The following is a 16,903-nucleotide window of genomic DNA, read 5'->3' as shown; positions in this document are numbered from 1 at the left end:
AAATATCAATCATAGTTAATAACCCAACCTAAGTGTTCCTTGTGTAAGTCAACCAGGGTTTTACAGGAGACTTGTCACCTTTATTATATGTCCTTGGGTATGATTTTCATTTGCAAATGTTGCATAAAATGCACTGGCTTTGCCCTTTGGAAATATATCACGTGAGGTGGTCCAGCAGGGGAGGTTATTTGAAAACGGAAGAGGATGTTGGAAGCTGATACGTCTGAGAACTGAGGTTCAGGCAGAGTAAAAAAAAAAAAAAAAAGATATTTCAAATACTTTTAGGAGAATATCAACAAGCAAGTTGATATGTCTTAGGGACACATATACACATACTTTTTTTGTTAGTGACTGACTTCCCTTGACCAAATACAACCTTTCTGTGATTACTGATGTAATCACTGGCATTGACTGAGCTCTTCATAGTGACCCTCGCCGCTCACCAAAGCATTTCTAAATATTAGATGACAACATAGCTCTTACTATATGCTAGGCACTATTCTAAGCACTCAATATTAATCCACTAAATCCTCAAAAAATCTTACGAGGTAGGCACAGTTATTATCACCTTCATTTTACAGATGATGAAACTTAGACACAGAGATGTCATGTAACTTGCCCTGGGTCACACAGCAAATAATTGGCAGAGTCAGGATCTGAACTCAGGGAGTTTCATTCCAGAAAGCACTGGATAACTGTGGAAGAAACCCAGCTCCAATACAAAGGGATTTTTAGTGTCTGCTTTTATTAGCAGCAATACACGTCTTTCTCTCTCTCTCCATCTCTTTCTCTTCCTCCCTTCTTCCATTCTTTTCTTTTTCTCTCTCTAATTTACATATCATAAAATTCTCCATTTTTGACAGACATATACAGTCATTTAAGCACCATCACAATCAAGATTGAATAGCTCTAACTATCTCAAAAAATGCCCCCAGGCTCCTCTGTAATCACCCCTTCCCCTACCCCAGCCCAGAAACCAAGGGATTTTAGTCAGGGGTCCATGATCCCCAGCGGATCCTGGCACAGAATTTAAGGATAGAACCTGAATTAGTATAAAAATTACATACTTAAAAATTATCACTAACTTCTAGTTAAAATTTAGCATTCCTTCAGTTGCGAATATAAGTAACAACCTACAGAAATATTAGCAGTAACATCACTTGGTCTCCAGGAGAAATCACAGATACTCTTACATCACATTAGTCTTTGTCTATATCACAAAATACTGTTTATACTTCTGATTCCTTTGAAATTACGGTACACTAGATCTTGTTATTTATTGCATTATAAGCACCTCTGTTATTATATCACAGTGTATAATAAGTGTATTAATAAGTGTATTTAAAAATAATTTAATTTAAATTTCTTTTTTGAACATTATTTTTTCCTCTGAGAAGGAATTCAGTTTATGGAAGGGGTCCCCTTTCCTAGAGTGTGGTGCTAAGAGAAACCATATTTGGGGCAAACGGAGTCACTTATCATTTATTCTACCATCATCCCAACTAACGTTGGCCCAGAGAGTAAGATATAGAAATGAATAAGATGCAATCACCAACCCAGACTGGAGGAGGAATCGTGCATCTCCTTTCCTTAAAACTGATGGCGGGCGTGGAGCTGTGCACCTTCGCAGGCAAATGTTGCCGCTGCCTTCCGTTGAGGACGGTGGTCACACAGCCCCACCTGCCTCCTGTCTGAGACTCCACCGGGACGGCAAAGATGCTGCCCTCCCGCCCCATGCAACTGGCCCATGGCTCACAGAGACCACGCACACCTAATCAGAAAGGGGAAACAGCCATCTGTGGGCTCAAGACTGTCTCCAAGAAAAAGGGACACCCCGAGGCATCAACTATAAAGATTAGGCAGAAGCTGAGAATTCACATTCTCCGATTATTTGCAATCTTTTTGTGATCGGGACTGTGTTATTAGGACACACGGCTTATACCTCGGTATGTCACCTTCGAATCAATTATTTCTTAATTTATTAATGTAATCAACAAATCAATACAAAAAGAAGGATGGGAACAGGCAATTTTCATAAGAAATACAAATGGCCAATAAATATAAGAAGAAATCCTTGTCTTGACTGACAATCAAAAATAAATATTCAACGGGGACTTCCCTGGTGGTCCAGTGGTAAAGAATCCACCTTCCAATGCAGGGGGTGCAGGTTCGATCACTGGTCAGGGAACTAAGATCCCACATGCCACGGGGCAACTAAGCCCGCGCGCCACAACTACTGAGCTCAACCGCCTCAAGGAGAGAGCCCCGCGTGCCGCAAACTAGAGCCCACACACCACAACCAGGGAGAGAAAAAACCCACACGCCACAGGTAGAGAGAAGCCCACACGCAGCAACAAAGAGACCACGAGCCGCAAGGAAGATCCCACGTGATGCAACTAAGACCCAACGCAGCCTAAATGAATAAATGAATAAATAAATAAATAAATAAATAAATATTAAACGAATGAGATACAAAGTTTCTCTTCAATTATCAAAAGCCAAATTATTGGTTTATTGGTTTACGACACATGAATTAATGTAAGATCATTTCAGGGCTAGATGAATTAATTGCCCGATTCCATTCAGTCCTCCCAAAGATGTTTAATACTTGGTACAAAGCAGAAGCACAGTAACATTTATTTTATAAATAAACCATAACAAGACAAGTGTTGTTACTATCTTTATTTCTCATAAGGGGTTAAGTAGTAGTTAATCAAAGGCTCCAAAGCAAGTAAGTGGCGGAGCAGAGAACTGAACCCCGTCTAACTCCAAAGGTTACCCTTAATGATGACCTCCTACTGCTCTCTTTATTAAATATTATGTTTACATAAATATAAATTAAATATAATGACATAATCAGTATAAATATTATGTTTGTTAAAATAAATTCTCAGCATTAAAAAAAAAACACCTGTCAGAAGATAGTTTCAAAGCCTATCAAAATATTAATAGGTTAGGCTTTTGCTAAAGTTTGACACAGCACAGGGTGTTTGCTGAGCAGCTCATACTAAGGCAACTCCAAGGACATGTTAATTAAAATGGGACATAGGTCACATGATATCAATTACAATCAGAAGTTAAACAACAGAATGGGCTCAGTCTGAAGCCTCTGGCACATCCTGGATGTAACAACCCTCCTCTTCCAATTAAGTGCAGCACCTACACAGTGTGCTACAGATAAGGTACGGACAAGGATGTGATGGGGCTGGAGTGGAGACTTTGATTTTTGTGGATCTAAAATAGAGTTTTTAAAACCTGTGTGTGTGTGTGTGTGTGTGTGTGTGTGTGTGTGTGTTTGCATACAGAATTAGGGAGATTACATTCATCTGAGAGTCACTACAGAAAGTTCCAGAGATGGGTGGCATTTATATCCTAGGTTTGGATGAGAGAATTTTCCCAATTACATTAACAGCACTCTACTGGTAATACCTGTCTGGAGCCCAGGGTCAGGAAGGATTGTGAGACTGAGTTCTACAGAGAAAGCATGCTGAGATGATTAATAATGTCTGCCCTGGCATGAGACCTGAGAGGCACATTTACTGCGAATTTAATCAGGATTAGACCATTCATGGGACTGCCATGTCTATTCATCACCACAGAGGTACCTCAGAGCTTCCAACCAGGACTGAGAAGAAAGATCACAGGGCAGACCTGAGAAATTTAAATCAGAAAAGAATTTGAGCTGTGAAGACACAAAGGTCTGTGGGATTTATCCTCAGCTGTGATAACATAAGACCACAGATGCTCTTGGGAGCCAGGATGATAGAAAGGCCACTTGGCTGAGAAACAGGAGGGAAAAAGGCAAGCAATATGGCTGAGAACTCGTATTCCATACTGGCCCAGGAGAACTCGGCAGATACGCTATTTCTTTAGCTCAGCCTCATGGATTTGGGAAATATGACTATAGGACTTCTTACTTTTTAAAATTTCTTTCCTTCATCCCTTGAAAGTTTTTAGCAAAGTCTGCTTGGAAATGTCAGCCTGTCTCAGGTGTGCTGAGGGAAAATAAAGTTTTGGTCAATGTTTAAATCAGAATATAAAAGGGGGGACAACTGCCCCCTGGTGGTAGATTTGGAAAATCCCTAGAACGTTATTCCCAAAAGTGTTCCTGGAAGCATGTCTTTCCACAGGGGAAGTACTCTGCGGCAAAATGACTGTGGGAAACAATTTTTAAATTATATAATATATATATTATATATTATATAATATATATTCATATATTATTTAATGTACTATACATGTTATATCTCTTTCTGGCAATTCACAGTATGTATTAGCATGCTAAGAAGTCCAGCACTCAAGAAATTCTAACTCCTTTTAATTCAGCATTATTTGAACATAGACATGAAGTCTTTTTTTTCTTTTTTTAATTAACCTAACATTTTCGGAGACGTCAATCTTAGCGCAAAGGAAAGAACATGAGGTCGTGTCTTCCTCTTCCAATATAAAGATTTCCTTTCCAGAGCCTTTCCTTGATAAAATCTAGAAAACTTTCATTTTTATAGCATTCTCCTGGGTCTCCTTCACGATTGGCATTAATAAAAAGCTGGGCAAATGTTAATTTCCAGCTGGAGACAAATCATTTACAGGTATCAGGTCACAGTCTTCTACAGAAGAAAAACTAATAGCATATCAATACACTCAAGCTTTTCAGGTATAACTACCCAGAAGAAATCCTAGACATGATCACACCGTGTATAGACAGCTCTCCTGATAATAAAGCTCTTCGTAGTTGGGAGGTGGGAAAACAGAGTGGCTCAGAGCGCTGTGGGCTCTGAAGCCACATTTCTAGTGTTTGACAGCCAGCTGTATCTCTCACTAGCGGTGTAACTTTGGGAATCGTTCATAACCTCTCTGTTCTTATAGTCTTCATTTGTGAAATGGAAATAACAGTATCTCCTAGTTCTGTTGAGGATTAAATGAGTTAACAAACGTAAAGTCTTCAAAGAGTGCCCAGTAGTTGGCTAGTAATTTCTTGCTTCTGAATTTGCACCACTAAAGTCAGGAGTATGAAGCATCATTTAAATGGAAAACAGTATTTTTTTCCCTTTAAAAATATTGTACTTTTGTTTTAGGTCATGAGACCATTAAGAAATGTTGGCGAACTATCACTAACATGTATTTTAAGCTAGTAACTTTTAAAATTTGAAAACACTTGGAAATTTTCCTCTTCTTAACATTTTTTAAAATTGCGGTAAACTATATATCAGATAAAACCTACCATTTTTTAAGTGTACAGTTCTGTAGTATTAAGTACATTTATACTATTGGGCAATCATCACCACAATCCTTCTCCAGAACTTTTTCATTATCCAAAAATGACACTCTGTATCCACTAAACAGTAACTCCCTACTTCCCCGTCCCTCCTCTAGCAATCACCCTTCTGCTTTGTAAGAATCTGACTACTCTAGGTACTGCATAAGAATGGAATCCTACAATATTTGTCCTATTGTGTCTGCCTTACTTCATTTAGCATAATGTCTTCATGGTTCATCCATATTGTGCCATGTGTCAGAATTTCCTTCCTTTTTACGGCTGAACAATATTCCATTTTAAAGAACCTCTGTACTGTTTTCCACAATGGCTGCATCATTTAACATTCCCACAGGATTCCAATTTCTCCATAGCTTCACCAACTCTTTTTTATATATACATATGTTATAGCCATCCTACTTGATGTTAACTGGTACCTCATTGTGGTTCTGATTTGCATTTCCTTAATGATTGGTGATGTTGAGCGTTTAACATTTTGAAATGATTTTCAAGCACACTTCCATAGGAAGAGCACGTATTTCAACCACTAGCACTCATCTGACATTTAGATTTTCCTATATACATATGCACCTTTGATGACTTTGAAGTTATTTCTTCCAATCCAAGAACACGGTATATCTCTCCATCTATTTGTATCATCTTTAATTGCTTTCACCAGTGTCTTATAATTTTCTGCATACAGGTCTTTTGTCTCCTCAGGTAGGTTTATTCCTAGATATTTTATTCTTTTTGTTGCAATGGTAAATGGAAGTGTTTTCTTGATTTCACTTTCAGATTTTTCATCATTAGTGTATAGGAATGCCAGAGATTTCTGTGCATTCATTTTGTATCCTGCTACTTTACCAAATTCATTGATTAGCTCTAGTAGTTTTCTGGTAGCATCTTTAGGATTCTCTATATAGAGTATCATGTCATCTGCAAACAGTGACAGCTTTACTTCTTCTTTTCCGATTTAGATTCCTTTCATTTCTTTTTCTTCTCTGATTGTTGTGGCTAAAAATTCCAAAACTATGTTGAATAACAGTGGTGAGAGTGGGCAACCTTGTCTTGTTCCTGATCTTAGTGGAAATGGTTTCAGTTTTCCACCGCTGAGGACGATGTTGGCTGTGGCTTTGTCATATATGGCCTTTATTATGTTCAGGAAAGTTCCCTCTATGCCTACTTTCTGCAGGGTTTTTATCATAAATCGGTGTTGAATTTTGTCGATAGTTTTCTCTGCATCTTTTGAGATGATCGTATGGTTTTTCTCCTTCAATTTGTTAATATGGTGTATCACATTGATTGATTTGCGTATACTGAAGAATCCTTGCATTCCTGGAATAAACCCCACTTGATCATGGTGTATGATCCTTTTAATGTGCTGTTGGATTCTGTTTGCTAGTATTTTGTTGAGGATTTTTGCATCTATGTTCATCAGTGATATTGGCCTGTAGTTTTCTTTCTTTGTGACATTTTTGTCTGGTTTTGGTATCAGGGTGATGGTGCCTTGTAGAATGAGTTTGGGAGTGTTCCTCCCTCTGCTATATGTTGGAAGAGTTTGAGAAGGATCAACATTGTGAAAATGACTCTACTACCCAAAGCAATCTACAGATTCAATGCAATCCCTATCAAACTACCAATGGCATATTTCACAGAACTAGAACAAAAAATTTCACAATTTATATGGAAGCACAAAAGACCTCAAATAGCCAAAGCAATCTTGAGAACGAAAAATGGAGCTGGAAGAATCAGGCTCCCTGACTTCAGACTATACTACAAAGCTACAGTAATCAAGACAGTATGGTATTGGCACAAAAACAGAAATATAGATCAATGGAACAGGACAGAAAGCCCAGAGATAAACCCACGCACATATGGTCACCTTACCTTTGATAAAGGAGGCAAGAATATACACTGGAGAAAAGACAGCCTCTTCAATAAGTGGTGCTGGGAAAACTGGACAGGTACATGTAAAAGTATTAAATTAGAACACTCCCTAACACCATACAAAAAAATAAACTCAAAATGGATTAAAGACCTAAATGTAAGGCCAGACACTATCAAACTCTTAGAGGAAAACATAGGCAGAACACTCTATGACATAAATCACAGCAAGATCCTTTTTGACCCACCTCCCAGAGAAATGGAAATAAAAATAAACAAATGGGACCTAATGAAACTTTAAAGCTTTTGCACAGCCAAGGAAACCATAAACAAGACCAAAAGACAACCCTCAGAATGGGAGAAAATATTTGCAAATGAAGCAACTGACAAAGGATTAATCTCCAAGATTTACAAGCAGCTCGTGCAGCTCAATAACAAAAAAACAAACAACCCAATCCAAAAATGGGCAGAAGACCTAAATAGACATTTCTCCAAAGAAGATATACAGATTGGCAACAAACACATGAAAGAATGCTCAACATTACTAATCATTAGAGAAATGCAAATCAAAACTACAATGAGATATCATCTCACACCAGTCAGAATGGCCATCATCAAAAAACCTACAAACGATAAATGCTGGAGAGGGTGTGGAGAAAAGGAACACTCTTGCACTGTTGGTGGGAATTTAAATTGATACAGCCACTATGGAGAACAGTATGGAGGTTCCTTAAAAAACTAAATATAGAACTACCACACGACCCAGCAATCCCACTACTGGGCATATACCCTGAGAAAACCATAATTCAAAAAGAGTCATGTACCAAAATGTTCATTGAAGCTCTATTTACACAGCCAGGACATGGAAGGAACCTAAGTGTCCATCATCGGATGAATGGATAAAGAAGATGTGGCACATATATACAATGGAATATTACTCAACCATAAAAAGAAACGAAATTGAGATATCTGTAGTGAGGTGGATGGACCTAGAGTCTGTCATACAGATTGAAGTAAGTCAGAAAGAGAAAGACAAATACCGTATGCTAACACATATATATGGAATCTAAGAAGAAAAAAAAAAAAGGTCATGAAGAACCTAGGGGTAAGATGGGAATAAAGACACAGACCTACTAGAGAATTGACTTGAGGATATGGGGAGGGGGAAGGGTAAGCTGTGACAAAGCAAGAGAGAGGCATGGACATATATACACTACCAAACGTAAGGTAGATAGCTAGTGGGAAGCAGCCGCATAGCACAGGGAGATCAGCTCGGTGGTTTGTGACCACCTAGAGGGGTGGGATAGGGAGGGTGGGAGGGAGGGAGACGCAAGAGGGAAGAGATATGGGAATATATGTATATGTATAACTGATTCACTTTGTTATAAAGCAGAAACTAACATACCATTGTAAAGCAATTATACTCCAATAAAGATATTAAAAAAAAAAGTTATTTCTTGCTTTGAAGAGGAAAAAAGTACATATGTCTGGTGTCTATTCATTTTAATTTAAAAAAATATTTAACAGTTAAGTTTGAGGTGTGGATGGTGAGAATTTTTAATTTTCAACATCACAAAATACTTTTACTCTTTGCATATTTTTACAAAAATCAGACATTAATTTTAAAACAAAAAGTAAATTTTAAAAATAAGAAAATTAAAAAAAATAAAAGCCATCATTTTGTGAGACGTCAGAGCCTAAGGAGAGTCTCTTTGTTTGTTTTAATCAAACTTCAGCAGGAAATTCAGGTACCAGAAGAAATACATCAAATTCCTCAATGTTTAGTGCTCTAAATGACAGTCAGTCTCCAAGTACCTGTTTCAAATCCTGTTACTTACATCTAATGACTGTCTATTCATGATTGTGAAAATGTTTAAATTATTTGTACCTCTTTTTAAATTTATTATTCTATTTTTCTTCAAATGTATTTTAACAAGACTATTTTATACAAAGTCTAGAAACTACACATTTTCCAGGGACCTAGAAAAAGTATTCTAGACCTAAAAAACAAGTAAACAAACTTACTGACTTTTAAATATGAAAAGAAAACTACACAATCTAAAGTAATAAATATTTAAGTTAGTATCTATACAAGTTAATATGCTGTCCACTTCATTAGTTGATAAATCATCATATTCACAAATTGCATTATTTTTAAAAATAATTTTTAGGTTTGATTTTTTTATTTGGTATGGATCAACTAAAATGCATGATGAATCCTGGAAAATTATAGCCAATAGTAAATGAGTTTATTGTAATAAACAGTTTCAAAAGCAAAATTATAGGGTTTTTAAACAACATATAGAGTAAGAAATTATTTTTAATGTGGGGTATCTGTGCATTTTATTTTATTTTTTTTAAGATTTTTTTTTGATGTGGACCATTTTTAAAGTCTTTATTGAATTTGTTACAGTATTGCTTCTGTTTTATGCTTTGGATTTTTGGCCACGAGGCATGTGGGATCTTAGCTCCCCAAGCAGGGATCGAACCCGCACCCCCTGCATTGGAAGGTGAAGTCTCAACCACTGGACCGCCAGGGACGTCCCTGTGCATTTTAATATGCTTATTATCATGTGGGGTAGGTAACTAAAGGTAAAAATTTCTAGGGCTGACAAGTATCTTTAAATGTCCCTCACTATAATAATTCATCAAATCAAATCAAACACACTTAAAAATTTCTGCTTTTGGGACTTCCCTGGTGGCACAGTCGTTAAGAATCCACCTGCCAATGCAGGGGACACAGGTTCGAGCCCTGGGCTGGGAAGATCCCACATGCCGCGGAGCAACTAAGCCCATGCGCCACAACTACTGAGCCTGCGCTCTAAAGCCCGTGAGCCACAACTACTGAGCCCACATGCCACAACTACTGAAGATATACAGATGGCAAGTAAGAGCATGAAAAGACAGTCAACATCATTTGCCATTAAGGCACGGCAAGTTGACACCACGATGAGTTACTACTTACATACTTATTAGAATGGATAAAATGGAAAACGACTGATCATACCAAGTACTGACAAGGATCTGGAGCAACTGAACTCTCATTCAGTGCAGATAGGGATGTAAAATGGTACAACCACTTTGGAAAATTTGTTAAAAAGTTAAACATACACCTACCATATGATCCAGGCATTCCACTCTTAGGTATTTACCCAAGAGAAATGAAAGCATATGTCCATATGAAGACTTGTACATGAATGCTCACTGTAGCATTATTCATAATAGTGGAAATCTGGAAACAACTCAAATGTCTGTCAATGGTGAATAAATAAACAAACGGGGGTTTATTTATATAATGGAATACAACTCAACAATATGGAGTTGAATGAAATACCCATACACATTATAGCATGGATGAATCTCAAAATAATTATGCTGAGTGAAAGAGGCCAGACAAAAAGATATATACTGTATGATTTCATTTATATGGGTTTGTAGGATATGCAAACTATTGTACAGTGATAAAAACAAGATCAGTGGTTGCCTGGGGCAAGACAGGGGCTGGGTAGGGTAGGTAGGTAGGATTACAAAGGGGCATAAAGAAACCTTGTGGAATGACAGAAGTTTTCATTATCTTGATAATGGTGACACTTTCATGGGTATATGCGTAGGTCAAAACATCAAATTGTACACTTAATTTTTTATTTTTGGGGTTTCTCAGCTCTGAGCTGCTGCTTTATTTTATTGCCTAAGTGGTGCTGAACATTCAATACCAAGCAAGACACACAGTTCTCCGAGGATCCTGTCTTAAATATATTTGATCTCAAATTTTACACTTTAAATATGTGCAGTTTATTATACGTCAGTTACAGCTTAATAAAGCGATTAAGAAAAGGTCCTAATTGTAACAATTTAACAATACACAAGTGTATAAAGAAAAATAAATAATCTTTCATCCGATGCCATCCATCAGATAACCTCCTTGAGGTTACCAACACGAGTAGCCTGGTGAGTGCATCCTTCCATATCTTCTCTTTACTTGCACAAATTTATGATCTCATTATAGGGTTTAAACCTTTTATATAATGGATGACCCATTAAAGTGGTATTTTCTGCAACAATTTATTAGGGTTTTAGAAAATCTCTTATTATGCAAAAACTTTTCGGTGTTCTGAGATTGAGGCTCATTTTTTTTTAACAGCCAACATGCCTTAAATGCCAAAGAAAGGGATGTAAAACTACAAACAGAAGCATCGTGCTTTACAGTAAATTACTAGACAGAAGAGTTGGTCCTCACTGAGGGAGTCAGAAGACCAAATGCCGTCTGTATTAAGAGCCTGTTTTTCCACAAGAAATAATTTAACCTAGAAATGGAAAACCACTCAGTGTTTTAAACTATAATTAAATTCTCACTCTAGGTTAAACATTGCATAGGGATGTGAGGCACAAGCAAATTCAACTGCAAGCAGATTTGCAGGATTGTTTTGGTTGTACAAGCTAGAAAATTGTACCAACTCCAAGATTTTACCACAGGTCAACTTTAAAGAAAAACCTTCAATTAAAAAATTATAAAATACATGTTCACTGTGAAAAGTGCCAAAAATACACAAGTATATAGGACAATATTTTCTTCTGTTCTTCCCTAATTCCCTCTGTTAGACATAACCACCATTAACAATACAAACACATCTTTCCAGATTATACAGTGTGCGTGGGCATGCATGCATGCGTGCATGTGTTTTTCTTTTATTTTTTGACTGTTCGTTTGCTTTTTCTTTAAAGTTTTTTAAATTGTGGTAAAATATATATGACATAAAACCTGCCACTTCATTTTTTTTTAATACTATCGTTCCAGAATCATCAGAACATGCAGATTATTTTTCTTTTTAATTTTTTTTGGCCGTGCTGCATGGCAGGCAGGGTCATAGTTCCCTGACCAGGGATTGAACCCATGCCCCCTGCAGTGGAAGCGTAGAGTCCTAACCACTGGACCGCCAGGGAAGTCCCTCAGTCATTTTTAACTGTACAATTTAGTGGTATTAATTACATTCACACTGTCGTACAACAATCACCACCATCTACTTCCAAAACTTTTTCATCACTCCAAACAGTACCCATTAATCATCAACCCCCCATCTTCCCTCACCCCAGCTCCAGGTAATGTCTAATCTACTTCCTGTCTCTACGAATTTCCCCATTCTCGATGTTTCATATAAGTGGAATCATACAATATTTGTCCCTTTGTGTCACCCAGCATAATGTTTTCAGGGTTTATCCACGTTGCAGCCTGTATCAGAACTTTATTCCTTTTAATGGCTGAATAATATTCCATTGCATACAAAATTTTTCTCATCCATTCATCTGCTGAGGGACACTTGGGCTGTGTTCATTTGCTGTTAACAAACATGATCATGGTATACACAATTCTGGCAGCTTTTTTCCCTTTTACTTAATACATTTCAGCTATCTATCCTAAATTTTTAAAAGCCACATTATTCTAGTAGATGGAAGTACCGTCATTTATTTACTACTCTTCTAACAACAGATGTATAAACTGCTGTCATATTTCGGCCAGTAAAACAGTGTTAGAGTGAACATACTAGTACATACATCATTTTGCATTCCTACCAGGTTTCCTGGAAGATGAACTCCTAAAAGTCCTATTAGCTGGTCAACAAGAATGTGCATTTAACATTTTGATAGATACTGCTGAGTTAGCTTCCAGAAATATCACCCCTATTGACATTCTTATCAACAGAGACCATGAGAGCTTTTTTGTCCATATCCTTCCCACAAGAATTACTTGGAATTTCTTTCATCCTTGCCAGTCTGACAGGTGATGAGTTTGCTAATTTAAAGTAGGTATAAGGAAGGATGTACAGGTGTGCCATGAGAGCAGAGGGTGCTCAGGGGTGAAGTTTGAGGGTGTCAGAGTCCTCTAGACCAAAGCAGAGAACAGAATTCCAGGACCAGAAGGGGTTCTGCTTGTTTCTGTAATCAGGGCTGATTTCAGTAGAAATACACACATGCAGCTGCACTTAATGCTAAAATACTGAAAACTCCTCCATAGTGGTTGGCAATAGATCACTGTCCTGAGCTCCACCCTTGAATCCCAACCCACCTTCCCACAATCCAGCAGCTGAAGGGTAAAAACCCTGCCCGGCACCATTGCTGATGCCAGCTCACCTTGATCTTTATTTGTGCTGACTGGTTGTTAATACTCAGAATATCGCTCCTGCCTACATGAGTCTAATTTTTTGTGAGACCCACTGATTCCCTCCTCACTCTATTTCTGAACCCCTAACACTGTAGAACAATCGTCTATTTCATTTACGAGACCTGTGCTCCTGAGGGCAGGAAGCCTGTCTCTCTCATTCATTCTTTCTCTCCCAAAATGTTTTTCGAGCACTTTGTACATTGCAGTTGCTGAACCCGGATCCCAGAATATCACTGTGAAAAGGCAAACACCATCTTGGGCCTCACAGAATTTACGTACTTTTTTACTTACCAGTAAAAAGGGCAGGTGAAAAATAACTGAACAGCCAAATAAAGAAAATAACTCCCAATAATCATGAGTGCTATAAAGGAAACAAGTTTTTCTTTTTTTTTTTAATTGAAGTATACAATGTTGTGCTAAAAAGAAAGGAAACAGCCTCCAAAGATGAGTTAATGAATGATTAACCTCGGCCCTCACTGCATACCTTCACATCCTCCCTTATACCAACTTTAAATAACCAAGCTCATCACCTGTCGGACTGGCAAGGATGAAAAAAATTTGAATACACCTTGTTGCAAGGATATGGACAATACAGCACTCATAGTCACCGTTGACGAGGATGTCACTAGGGATGATATTTTTGGAAGATAACATCACAAAGGGGTCCTTCTGAGTAGAGAAGCCAGAGAAAATCCAGTCTGAGATTAAAGGAAAAGGCCAGGAGTTAGGTGCCAAAACAGAAAGCACCCAGGCTGCATTGAGTGTGTGCAAACGCTCCAAGTGCAAAAGAGCTGGTGTGATTTAGAGGGTGAGGAAGGAGGTAAGAGTGAGCATAAGGAACTAAGGGGGTGAGGCTGGGAGAATGGCCACAGCCGGGTCACGCCAAGCCTTACAGACACCAAGCCTTACAGATGACAGCAAACAGCTGGATTTGTGACTTAAGAAGATCCTACATCATTTAAGTCTATATTCACTAATACTTCTCTAAGTACATAAATCAGTAAGAATCTGAGAAATGCCCTGAGCTCCCCTCTAACTTTCTTACATCTCTGCCTGGTGCCCGGCAGCCCCGATGATAGTCTCTCGGAAAGTGTGCACACGCCCAGGGTTAGAATTATCGCCCTTCACTTCCCTGACATGTTTTGGGCTTTTCCACGTCTCTACTGCCCAAAAAACAGACAACTGAAATGTCCATCCCCGAAGTACACTTCACTCAATGAAAAAAAATCAGTTAACAGTTACTGAGCACTCTTTATACGCTTGGCCTTTGTCCAAGTGCCTTGCATGCATTAACTCATTTCATCTACTCATCCTTCCCCAATCCAGGAAACTGAGGCAAAGGAAGATTCATCATTTTCACTGCAGTCACACAAGAGGTAAGTGGTAGAGTCCATGTCCTGGACCACTACACTGTAGTCCTCGCCACCAGGGGCCAGCGTGCAGAAATTGAAATCCTATCATTAATTTCACTAGAGGCAGCATTTTTTTTTAAGGTTTATTTATTATTTATTTTATTTATTTTTGGCTGCGTTAGGTCTTAGTTGAGGCGCGTGGGATCTTCGTTGAGCTATGCAGGATCTATCGTTGCGGTGTGCGGGCTCTTTTGTGGTGCACAGGCTTCTCTCTAGTTGTGGCGTACGGGTTTTTCTCTTCTCTACTTGTGGCGTGTGGGCTCCGTAGTTTGCGGCACGCGGACTCTAGTTGAGGCGCATGAGCTCAGTAGTTGTGGCACGAGGGCTTAGTTGCCCCGCAGCATGTGGGATCTTAGTTCCCTGACCAGGGATTGTACCCGCATCCCCTGCATTGCAGGATGGATTCTCTACCACTGGACCACCAAGCAAGTCCCTAGAGGCAGCATTTTGAGAAGACTGGGAAAACGCTGTCTTTAACTGTTGTACATTCTATTCGTGCACAAGTCATACTTTTTGCACATTAGACATCAGCACACTTCAAACCACCTTTGCCTTTCAAATATGAACTACTGAGATCAACTAACGCAGAAAAATCTTGAGAGAGCACATGGACGTGCTACCTACACACCCACATTTGGTCTCTATCGCATTGTCATCACTATGGCAGGCTTAGGCAACCATTGGAATATTTCATTCCCCCCCTCACTGTATTCTAAAAAGCAGTGAAAAATGGAAAAACAAACCCAAAGTATTGATATAAAAGATATAAAGCACACCTTCACTACAACTAAGCTAAGGAAGAAAATCATTGCATATATAAAAATAATCATTAGTGTTGCTCAATTGTCCAGTGGACTTAAACTGGTCAAATGTTCAACTGCGAATAAAAAGACAATTTTACAAACGTGCAAATAGAATATTGGAAATATATTGTAGGAAATGTGTCTCTGGCACAGTAGAGTTAGAGCACTGTTCATTATTTTTTGTTTGTTTGTTTTCCTTTCTGACAAGAGAACCCCTTTTTAAAATGTAATCTATCATTTAACTTTTGGGCACTTAGCTTTTATGTAAGAGTAGCAGACTAACTATTTACTGATTTTCTTCCTCATTGCTCATAGCACAGATGTTTAGATGGTAGATCATATCATATATCCTATCCCCATTTGACAACTCAACGCACACTCACAAACATTCATAAAACCACTTACCTGTTCTATCAGAGTTCAGCATTTACAGAGATGTCTGCTTACCTTGAACTAGTAAGTACTGTCTTGCTTTCCTTTTGTTTTCACTGTAATAATCTTTGGATTTTGTTTGCCAGGCACAGATGTCATCTTTTTCCTTCACATATTCTTTCTTCCGGATTTCTCATCAAAACCTGAAACACAGAAGGGAGCAGCTCCTTGACTTCTGTAGGCATATAGGAAAGAACCAGACATCTCAAATCAGGGACTTCTAATTTATTTCTAATTTTCCTTTGATTGGCTATAGTTTAATCACAGTTTTAGAAATTCACCTAATTAGGTGAGATTTAGAATAGACCTATCTCAAAATACAGACGAAAAGAGGCTCTCCTCCTTAACAACTAAAGATCTGATACTGATTTGGCTTCTCACGTAAGGCCTTTCATTGAATATAGAATGCTAGCCTCTGTCTCTGTAGGAGACGCTAAAGCACTATAAGTTAGCTACAGTCAGTTGTAAAATCAAGGCTGTGAGAGTGGGAGAACTCAATACAATATTTCGGAATTGCTGAAACCAGGATGGTTTACTCCTGAACCTAGTTTTAACAGATGTCAGTGGTGGAGAGAATCAGGCACGTGTCATGAATACTGATGAAATTTAGCGTGTGTACTGCGCCATAAGATACACTCATTTATATGGATTTGTCATTCTCCCTATAAAAGAAAACAGCTTTTCCCCAGAAGCTCTCCTTCAGTCGGGAAGGACAATTCTCGCTCGTCAACTGTGGGCCCAAACTGTTTCACACACAGCAGGGTGTGAAAACTGGACGAGAAGAGGAGGGCAGAGGCAGCAGATGTGGTATTCATCATTGTGCCACGTGGTTCAATGCAACTCCACTGTTGCACCATCCTCAGCGGACCCCACAGCCCAGCCCATCTGACCCTCAACTCCTCTAGATGTGACACAGGTATGAGGTGGAAGGTGGCAACAGGAAGCAGAAAGAACTCAGTAT

General features: G+C 38.5%; 1 protein-coding gene across 2 annotated transcripts in view; it reads right to left on the bottom strand.

The window, feature by feature from the left end:
* The window catches only part of FRMD4B (FERM domain containing 4B), a 336,491-nt gene that overhangs the window by 218,850 nt on the left and 100,738 nt on the right, over positions 1–16,903 (bottom strand). For both annotated transcript variants that reach the window (XM_030867699.3, XM_060308019.2), the window contains exon 2: positions 15,958–16,085. The gene's annotated coding sequence lies outside the window, so the exon portion shown is untranslated. The remainder of the gene's footprint in view (positions 1–15,957; positions 16,086–16,903) is intronic.

This window comes from Globicephala melas, chromosome 11, assembly GCF_963455315.2.
Source record: "Globicephala melas chromosome 11, mGloMel1.2, whole genome shotgun sequence".
Classification (NCBI taxonomy): Eukaryota; Metazoa; Chordata; class Mammalia; order Artiodactyla; family Delphinidae; genus Globicephala; species Globicephala melas.
The sequence above is the reverse complement of the archived record's forward strand: the minus strand, read 5'-3'. Positions and strand labels throughout refer to the sequence as shown.